Genomic DNA, 10,937 nt, shown 5'->3' on the forward strand with positions numbered 1-10,937 from the left:
TGCTTTTGGATCTACCTCCCCTCAAGCTCCTTACATCCTTACTGGCAGTGTTATAACCTGATGCTGTCCTGAAGCCTATAAATACCAAGACTGGTTCTGTCTGGCCCCGTTTTCACCTGACACCGTCCAGCGGAGGTGGCTTTTGACGTTGCACAATTACATCAAAAACGCTGACAAACGTGAGGCCAAACGTGTGTGGAAAAAGGCATATAGATGGTTTTTGTGTGTGCACATTGTTTATGTTTCTGGCCTCAGGAGTATGAGTTGGCATAAGGAAGAAGGAGGGATACACTAGTAAGGGAAGGATAATGAGTGACAGGTGAAAGTAATCAAGGCAAAGCAGGTTATAACACAGTGAAACACACAAGGGCAGGAAGTGAAGACGTGAAACGAATTAATAGGTTAGTACACAGAACACATCAGGAAATAATGATCACAGAGAACTAGAAAAAAACTTTAACCTTAATCAACAGAGCAGAACATGATGGGGGCAGAGACAACGAGCAACCTATTTTGCCGTTTAATTTTGAGAATTTATTGGAAAAAAAAAGCTCTTAACCCAAGGTCTGTAAATACACCAAAAAATAATCTAGCTGCAACTGTGGCAACCCACAAGAGGGTACAAATACAGTCCCTCCAGCTGGGTTCTGCACTAAATGAATGTGTTTTGGGCTCGGGCGGTAACACGTAAAGCTGAGCTGCTGATGATAGAGGTCATTATGTATGTTACTTCAAAGGTGTGTTTCTAAAATGTAAGTAACCTAGTTAGACCAGTCTTGCGGTATTTAAATACTTTTGGCCAACAGAAAAAGATGATGATAGGAAATAAGTGAAGGCTGAGTAATAATAATGTGTTGATAAAATATATTAAAATGAACTCTTTTGTTGGGTTAGGGTATTTATATTTCAGACTCAAATAAAATCCCCTCCCTGAGCTACCACCTTATCATGGTGGAGGGGTTTGTGTGTCCCAGTGATCCCAGGAGCTCAGTTGTTGGGGGATTTATGCCCCTGGTAGGGTCACCCATGGTAAACAGGTCCTAGGGGAGGGACCAGACAAAGTGTAGCTCACCGGACCCCTTCTGATGAAAAAGAAAAATGGTTCAAAGTTTTGGACATGGGTCACCGGCCCGTGACTGTTGTTTGTGCCTATGGTCCAAACAGCAGTTCAGAGTATCCACCCTTTTTTGGAGTCCTTAGAGGGGGTGCTGGAGAGTGCTCCTTCTGGGGACTCCCTCGTTCTGCTGGGGGACTTCAACGCTCACGTTGGCAACGACAGTGAGACCTGGAGGGGTGTGATTGGAAGTAATGCCCCCCCCCCCCGATCTGAACCTGAGGGGTGTTTTGTTATTGGACTTCCGTGATCGCCAAAGATTGTCCATAACAAACACCATGTTCAAGCATAAGGGTGTCCATATGCGTACTTGGCATCAGGACACCCTATGCTGCAGTTTGATGATCGACTTTGTAGTTGCATCGTCGGACTTGCAGCTGCATGTCTTAGACACTCAGGTGAAGAGAGGGGCGGAGCTGTCAACCGATCACCACCTGGTGGTGAGTTGACTCCGATGGTGGGGGAGGACGCTGGTCAGACCTGGCAGACCCAAACACATTGTGAAGGTCTGCTGAGAACGTCTGACAGAGTCCCCTGTCAGAAGGAGCTTCAACTACCACCTCCGAGAGAGCTTTGACCATGTCCCAGGGGAGGCAGGGGACAATCCATCTCTGGGGATGAGGTTGCCGAGGTGGTCAAAAAGCTCCTCGGTGGCAGGGCCCCGGGGGTGGATGAGGTCCGCCTGGAGTTCCTTAGGGCCCTGGATGTTGTGGGGCTGTCGTGGTTGATATGACTCTGCAACATTACATGGACATCGGGGGCAGTGCCTCTGGACTGGCAGACTGGGATGGTGGTCCCTCTTTTTAAGAAAGGGGACCAGGGTGTGTGTTCCAACTACAGGGGGATCACACTCCTCAGCCTCCCTGGTAAGGTCTATTCAGGGGTCCTAGAGAGGAGGGTCCGTCGCACAGTCAAACCCCAGATTCAGGAGGAGCAAGGCGGTTGTCACCCCGGTTGTGGAACTGTGGACCAGTTCTGGACCCTTGGCAGGATCCCTGAGGGTGCATGGGAGTTTGCCCAACCAATCCACATGTGCTTTGGGGACTTGGAAAAGGCATTTGAAAGTGTCCCTTGGGGAGTCCTGTGGGGGAGTTCTCCGGGAATATGGGATTTTGGACCCCCTGATACGGGCCGTCCATTCCCTGTATGAAGCTCCTGTGCGCCAGGGCTTGGTCCGCATTGCCGGTGGTAAGTTGGACTCATTTCTGGTGAGGGCACTAGAGCTCCAACTAACTTTCCCTCAATTTCAATATTTAGTCAGGTTATACATTTAATAACTTTATTTACTGAATCGGTAAAGTTGTAGAACATGCTGGGGTGCAAGAAACCGGGTTCACCAGCCAAAACCCCTTCAGCGAAACGCAAATAGTAGAATAGCGGTGTGGTTGCTGACATTGCTAGTAGCGTTAGCGAGGCTATCGAGCTTGTGTTAGCCAGACAACAAGATAGTCTGGAAGCAGCGGTGACACAGGCCTTTCAGGGAGCTATCGATGGAATGGGAAACTCCATAGATAGCTTGGAGATGAAAGTGGAAGCCCACATGGAAAGGGGGGGGTCACGAAAGTGGACCGTGTACAAGCTGAGACGAGAGCCATGAAAAGGGATGGCCTAGTTCTGAAAGTGTTTAATTATGGTTGTCAGATAAATAATGTTAGAGGGGATATTTATGTTTACCAAATATTATTCTGATTTATGGCCAGAAATATTGCCACAATATGTACATTTATGTGCTTATTTTTGTTTCCACCTGCACTTTACTTTGACTATCTTATTGTTTTGGATGAAAAAGGGATTTCCGGCCAGGTGTAATGTTTTACTGCTGTGAGCTAACCTGACGGGAGGGAGATAACTGTCACAAGGGAGGGATAGATAGGAGTTTAGGAAGACTTGCTGAGCTACGTTATGCGGAAGTCACACGGGTCAGAACCACTGTTCAGTGGGAGGGGGGAGGGGGGGGGGTCTAGAGGGGCGGCAGAGGGAGGGGGTAGGGTGGGTATCTCAGTTATGACTCTTACATCAGGGTTAGACCTTTTATTGTCACACCTGAAGCAATAGATACCAATTTTGATAATGGTTGTTATCTATATTGAGCTATAATGTCCGGGGTCTGAATGCAAAAGCTAAGAGTGAAATGCTTAGACGTACTCCGTCACAAGAATGTGGATGTGGCATTTATTCAGGAAACACACTTGAGGGCGGAGGATGTATCACGCTTTCAAAATAAGCAATATAAAGTCGTAGCTTCAGATTGTGGGAGTTTTAACTCTAGGGGGACAGTCATCTTGATTAAAAGGAACCTGGTCTTAGAGGTAGAAAAAATTATTAAAGGGACATCAGGTCGCATAGCATATTTATGTACATCCATATATGTAAAGAAAGTAGCCTTTGTATATGTATACACACCAGCAGACTTTGACCCTCTCTTTTTTCTTGAACTTACCAAGGAGCTGCTGTCCTTTTAGATTATGAGCTGATTGTGGGAGGGGATATGACCGCAGCATGCAACCTCAAGTTCAAGTTCATCAGCTGCTCTTAACACCATGATAGAGAACATTAACCTAGTTGATATACAATTTAGGAAGAGGATTACGTAGCCAATAATATAGGTACAGTAGATGATGCCTCATTTATATGGATGGCCACCAGAGGTTGTATTAGGTACTTTACATCCTCTTTTGCATCTCACCTCAAAAAAGGGAGGGGCCACAGGATCTGCAAGTTCGAAAGAAAGTATCTTATACTTGAGAAGCAATTATAGGGTAAATAAGCTAGATCGGTGGAAAAAGAACTGAGGGGAGTCAGGGTGGAGCTCGATGATCTGTTGAGGAGGCGAGCAGAATTCATCAGCGCTGAAACTTAAGCAAAGTGAATCCAAAGCATCAATCGATACCATCAAAACAGCTAATAATAAAATTTACATCTGACCCAAAAGTCGCATTGTTTTACAAGGAGTTGTACAAGTCAACGCTTAATTTTGATTCAGAGAATTCATGAAACCCAACAATAAAGGGCTCAATGCACGATACTGTCACTTGATGCCGAAAAGGCATTTGACAGGCTTGTGTGGCAGTATCTGTGGGCGGTTCTAGAGAGAGGCTAGGGAGAGGGTTTGTCGACATGATTTGTGTTTATATGCCAACCCCACCTGCATGGTGTCCACTAATGGCTTACACTCAATCCCCTTTCCTATCTTTAGTGGGACTCGACAGGGGTGCGGCTTCTTGCCAAGTTCATTTATTCTCTCGTTAGAACCGCTAGCCCAACATCTGAGGGAGATCCAGGTCACTGCTCCTTTTCAGATTAAATCCTCGTCGTGTGCCATATCAGCCTTCGCTGAGGACGGACTTATCTACTTAACAGATATCGAAAAGTCAATACTCTCTCTGTTAGCCACTATTGAAGAGTTCAGGATGTTGTCCGGCTATAAGATCAACTGGACGAAGTCAGCTCTGATGCCCCTGAATGTACCCGCAAAAGCGGTAGTTTTTACTTATGATATTCCCAATAAAACAGAGATCACGTATGATCAGTCTTCACTGCATAATATAATAAGAACGAATTATGAGAACATCTTTAAAGAGGTGGAACATGACATAGCTGTATGGACTAATTTACCAGCTTCACTGCAAACAAGGACTGCCTGCGTCAAAATGAATGTGTTGCCTCGCCTCAACTTTGTTAGCATGATGATTCCGCTCCCTCCTCCGGTGGGATATTGGAAGAGAGTTTATTCCCTGCTACTAAAATATATCTATATCTATATCTAATGGTGGGTATCCCAAAATTAAACTCTCCATCTTACAGCGATCAAAGCAAGAGGGTTGGCTGGCCTTTCCAAACTTTATGAGGTACCATCAGGCCTTTCAGCTGCGCCAGCCTAAGACATGGCTTGACCGCTCCTCCTAGGTAGCCTGGAGAGATATAGAAGATGCACTAGTGCTTACATACAAACTCAAAGGGGTCTTATTTTCTGGACTAACTATCAACCGATGCATATTATATGTGGGGGGGGGGGACGACAATTAAGTGCTCACGAGTCCCACACATTCCCTGCCTGTCCTGTTGGTCTTGTGGTAACTTGCCTGTCTGCCACACGGGAGACCCAGGTTTAAATCCTGTCATATCTGCCTGCTCAACTCTGATGCATCTTGTGATTAGCTGTTTTGCTGCATTAAGACTGTTAATTCAACAAACCTGGTTCATCTGTGCTGCAATTTGGTTCACCCCACACCCGTTACAATTTCATCCTGTCCTCATCTGTACACCAAAACATTTCAGGATTTTGAACATACATTTCATTCATCAAAGGTGCTTTTAACTCATCATAGAAGGGATGCTATAAAAGAAAATGAGATTCATTCTTGACTTCTCCTAAATCACAAAATTCACACATCTGTCCTGTTGTTAAATCTGTCACCTTTCAGAGCCAGAAGAAGGACTCCTGTTCTTAACTAAGCAACTAACGACCTCCGTATTTTTGTCAAGTTTGCTTTAACATAAAATTCAGTTACATAATTATGCTTGATTTGAATATAAGTTCCTAATTTGGGTTTTAACAAGATGTCATTTAACCACTTTTTTTCAAATCCAGCAAGTGACTTCTGTATTATTCTATATTTTATTCTAACACTGTAGGATAAATTATTTCTATAAATGTACTGTACTGTGAAAAAAGGATGAATTAACATTGGCATGTGTTGGACACCCGCCCACAGCGACATGGCACACAGCGTCAGAAATACATGATTTGTATTTGGTGTTTATTTAATGTTTTTTACTGATTTAAATCACTTGATCTGATAAAAACCTTCTGAATATCTGTATTATTAAAAGGTGACCACAAATTATTAATCAGAGAAAAGGTGGAGAGCCACCTGTCTCTGAGATACCAGTGGATACACTGATTTGTAACGTGAACGTTGTAACGTTTTTTTGTGTGTATGTTCTTAGTGGTTTAAATCACCTGATGTGGTTGCTGTAGAGATAGTGAGACCTCTGGATGATTTGGCTCCTGGTAACAACCTCAGCAATAAACACTGAAGGAATTCTAACCAGGAGAAGTTTTATCTGCTTGACATCTGCAATCCACTGATAGATGCTACCAGATCCCCCTAAATTGTACAACCTCACCTTTAGTCAAGTATATGTGATATTGCATATCACAATTTGCCTAAGAGGGCTTTACAGCATACAACATCTCTCTGTCCTTAGACTCTCACATCGACTAAGGAAAAACTCCCCCAAAAACCCCTATAACAGGGGGAAAAATTGTAGAAACCTTAGGAAGAGCAACTGAGGACAACAACATATATAACAAAAACACAACATATAATAGTAATAGACATAAAATTAATAAATGTAATTTATGACAGTATGTAATGTTACATGCAAATATTGTAGGTGGTGATAACAGGAGTGTATATTCATAGTAGAGGCATCACTAATAATAACGGCAGGAGAAGATGGTGTCAAGCAGGATCACAGCATCAGTGCAACCAAGGCCCATGACACAGGCACAGCCACAGACAGTCCAACAGACACAGCACAACCATGACAATGATCCAAGCTGAGCCGGAGGCTTACAGAAAGACTAATAATGGATAGATGTGCATGACTGGGGAGTATTTTCATTTAGGATTCTTGTGGCCTGTTTTTTTATCACAATGCCAGATTTTGGTGTAACTAGCCAATAAATTCTCATCCCAACTCGTCACAGGGTGCTGCTCTGTCAGTGACCTTCTGCGTCTACTTTTGATGTTATGGGTTTTCCACTGCATCAGCTGTTTACTTACAGGGATGCCATTTATGTGATGGCAACAAATGTGCATAGTGAAATGACGCAGCACGTGGTTGAGTTTATACAATATGAGCACATGGCAACCTTCATGATGGTTAGGATTAGGCAACAAAGTCACGGACGGTTAGGTTTAGGCAAAAGGGGCACATGGTAGAAGATGTAGAAAAAGAACAAAAACACATCCACAAGGAAAACAAACTGGACTCCCGCATGAAAGTTGATTCTTTGTTTGACCCGTCCACCACTCCTTCCGCCCACCCAATAAGTGCTCCTTATATTATATCGTCACTGGCAGCGTTATTAACTAACGCCGTCCTTCTGTGGTTCACAAGCAAGTGACCAGTTCCCATTGCCCGTACACATTGCATGTTGATGCACCTGGTGCCAACTGGAGATTTAGTGGCACATAATAACAACACCACCGGTTCTGTCTGAACACGATCTCATCTGACACTGTCCAGCAGTGTACCAGGTGGACATAGAAGGTGGCTTTCGGTGTCATTCTTGCATGCTAAAACAGCTGACAGCACGGCACCATGTGACGAGTTGAGATGAGAACGGGCTGGACTTGCAGGTGACCACAGTGGAGCATTTAGCTACAGCAAATATGCAAACTACATAATATTAACTTAGATCCCTTGGTGCATAAAACCAAAATGTCTTTCAAATGACTTTCATCTTTCAGCCACACTATCCTCCCTGCTTCTTAGCTGAAACTTGACACACATCATTGTAACTTTCAGTGAGATGGGGAAAAAGCACATTTCCCTAGAAATGCTTCTCTTGGTGTATTTTGCAGCACAACAGCCAATAAATCCTCCAAGCTGCTTTGAACTACGTACAAACTACTGTGACTCATTCCACAGCTGCTCTCAAAAAATGTTTTCAAACTTGAAAGATGAGCTAAAAAGAGAGCCAGTGGAATCCTTGATATTCAGGCGTTTTAACTGATGACTGCTTTTCCTTTATGCTGCATATTCAGCAGCACCTTGCTGAGGAATAAGAGCTGAAGCTGGGATTTCATCTCAGCAGTGAACTGCCACTTTAGCTTTCATTCCCCACAACACACCGAAGGCTCCATATAGACAATATATATATCATAGATTATATATATGATATATATAGCCTATATATGATACCTATACCAAGGATGTGTAACCAGGCATGTCAACCAGGCCTGAAATTTTTATCTACACTGTGGAAAGTTAATCACAATGTGTGTGTGTGTGCGTGTGTGTGTGTGTGTGTGTGTGTGTGTGTGTGTGTATGTCTGTGTACAGTCGTAAGTCACAGTCAACACAATGACACACAGCCAAGACTTTGCAGGTTTTTCCTGCAGCTGCTGATTTCACTGATTAACACACCGTCAATCAACTGGTCTAGTGGTGTGTGTATGTGTGTGCATGTGCATCTTGTGTTTGTCATCTCAGTACAGTTATGCACAATTTTGTGCACTTTTGTTTTTTGTAAGGTCTATTTTTATCTGTCACATTTGGAGATCTCGGTCTCACACTTGCCGTCATTATAAATCTAGACCCTGAAATCCAGAGTCAGAAATCATCCTACAAAATGGTTTATATGTGAATTATTAAATGTTCTTCTCTCATCGATTACAGAATATGAATGACCAGCTGTTGATAAATGTGACCACTGAAAACTGTCAATTACATACCTGGCCCTAATATACTCTGGGTTTAGATGTCTCACCCCAGGAGTTTACGACCAAGAGGAGAAAAGCAACTGGTTCTATTCAGCCTGTTCTCATTCCGAAGTCGTCAAATACCACCACTTTTGATTTTGGCGTAAGAGACCAACCCCGTAAGCCACCAACACCGTAAGCCACCTTTTGAGTCTGCATAATACACAGCTGGACGGCGTCAGCTGAGAAAACAGCTGGACATAACGGTTATTATACACCCACCCACAACCAGATGGCCCCTGTAACAACATAATATAAGGAGCTCAAAGGTTCTATAGGGCGTAACGTAGGGGCAGTGGATGGATCCAACAAACCCCGGACTTTTATGTAGCAGTCCAGTGTTTACCTCCTGCCTTAAAGTGCTTGTTTTTTTCTTGTGTTTTTTTTTTTTTTTTTCTCTAACCATCTGTGCCAGATTATGCTTTTGTTGATGTCCTGGCATTAGTTGCTGTGTCATTTTATTGCTTAAACATAACCGTAACCACATGCAACATAATCCATCATCTGCTTGTGTTGACATCACGGTTGCAGCATCCCAGAACATCAACAGCACACACAAAAGGATACCTAGAGTGTAATGTTCAATCGTGGAAGTCCACTGCAAAGCGATGATATGTGACGGCTTGGGATGAGAAAATACTGGCTGAGAATAAGCATGAGCATGCAGAGGTCAATAAGAAACATGGAGGGTCTTCACATTTAGCCATCAGCCAGTGGGTGTGAGTCAGGATCTGACTGAAGGCAGATGTTTCTGCTCCTAAAACACAAGAAATGTCTAAACATCTTAGAAATGTTCTAATATGCTTGAAACATCCTAAAGTCCAGGCAATGTCCTAATATCTGAAAAATGACCTAAAATCTCAGAAATATCCTAAATTCCTAGAAATGTCCTACAATTTAAGTAACATCTTAAAATCCCAGAAATGTCTCAAAATCCCAGAAACATCCAAAAATCATATGAATATGCTAAAATTCTAAAAACATCCCAATATACTTAAAATGTACTAAAATGCTAGCTTTGTCCTAAAACCCAAGATATTGTCATGTCTCGTTCTACTAGTTATCTTTTTTTGTTGCTCTCATGTTTCATTGTCTTGTACTTCCAGTTTTATTTTGATACTTCTTGCCTCTGTGTCTCTGTCCTGTGGGATTACCTGCTCAGCCCTAATGTGTTGCACCTGTGTCTAATTGCCTCCCTTGCCATAGTATATAGTCTCTGTTCTCCCTTCCTTCTGTCAGTTCCTCTTGATCCTTTGTCAGTGTCCTCACAGTCCCTTAAGTAAATTTAGTGTGCCTTTGAGATTTAGACCAGTTTTCTGCTGTTGTTCTCTGATTTTTGCCTGTTGTTTTTTGTACTTCTGCCTGATTTTTTTGGATCTCCTGTCTACCAACCTGGTTTAACAATTAAAGGACTAATTGTGAATTTTCTGCCCTGTGTCTGAGTCTACATTTGGGCCCAAGCCTGTGGTTCAGTGTTTGTGATAGAAAAGTCCTTAAATCGTAGAAACATGTCTAGGGCTGCTGCGACTGGCCCCTGGCCTCCTTTCAGTTTGCAAAAAGGGCCCTCCAAGCAAGGCAAGTATCACTGCTCTATACATTTACATCCATTCGTGGAACAAAAAAGCCAATTCCATCTTGATCCTTAAGTTGTGGTGGGATTTTGTTTCAGAACATAACTTGTACTTGCTTTATTTATCGACCACCATATTACGTTCCAACAGCACCTCCTGCAGCAGGTTTTAAAAACGTCTTTCCTATTAGTTGGATATATTTATAGTAATTTGATTGTTTTTTTAATGGATGTTTTCTGTGATTACTCCCCTTAACAGTCTCATTTCACATAGCTGTGGATGAGAGTCAGCTAGTAGCCTGAGGTGTGTGTCGGGGCTTGTGTTTTGCTGTGAAGCTCTCTCAGTCTCTCTCAGGTCAGTGTGTTCTCTCTGCGGCTGCTATGCAGCCAAGCAAAACCCATTTTGAAGTGTGACTCTTTTGCTCCTGTGGAATTATTTTTAACTGTAATCACTGAGCTCTCAGCTCAGCCTGGAACACATCATGCAGCTCCTCTGTAGATAATGAGAACATGAAGGTGCTTTCAGAAGGCTACACTTTCCATCTTTAAATATCAATACAAGTGTCAAATGCATTGGGATACCTTTAAAATCACTGTCAAACAATAAGAGCATGGATATGATACCTGCGGTATTATTAGTGTTAGTATTTCTCTAAATTAAGAACACAATTCTCATGAGGACCTTTGTTGCTTAAGAGCGTCCTCACCAAACCAGTCTGAGGTCAAACTTAAAAAAACAACAAAATAAAAACAAACC

This window comes from Plectropomus leopardus, chromosome 18, assembly GCF_026936395.1.
Source record: "Plectropomus leopardus strain MGB_pleo_1.0 chromosome 18, ASM2693639v1, whole genome shotgun sequence".
Taxonomy (NCBI): domain Eukaryota; kingdom Metazoa; phylum Chordata; class Actinopteri; order Perciformes; family Serranidae; genus Plectropomus; species Plectropomus leopardus.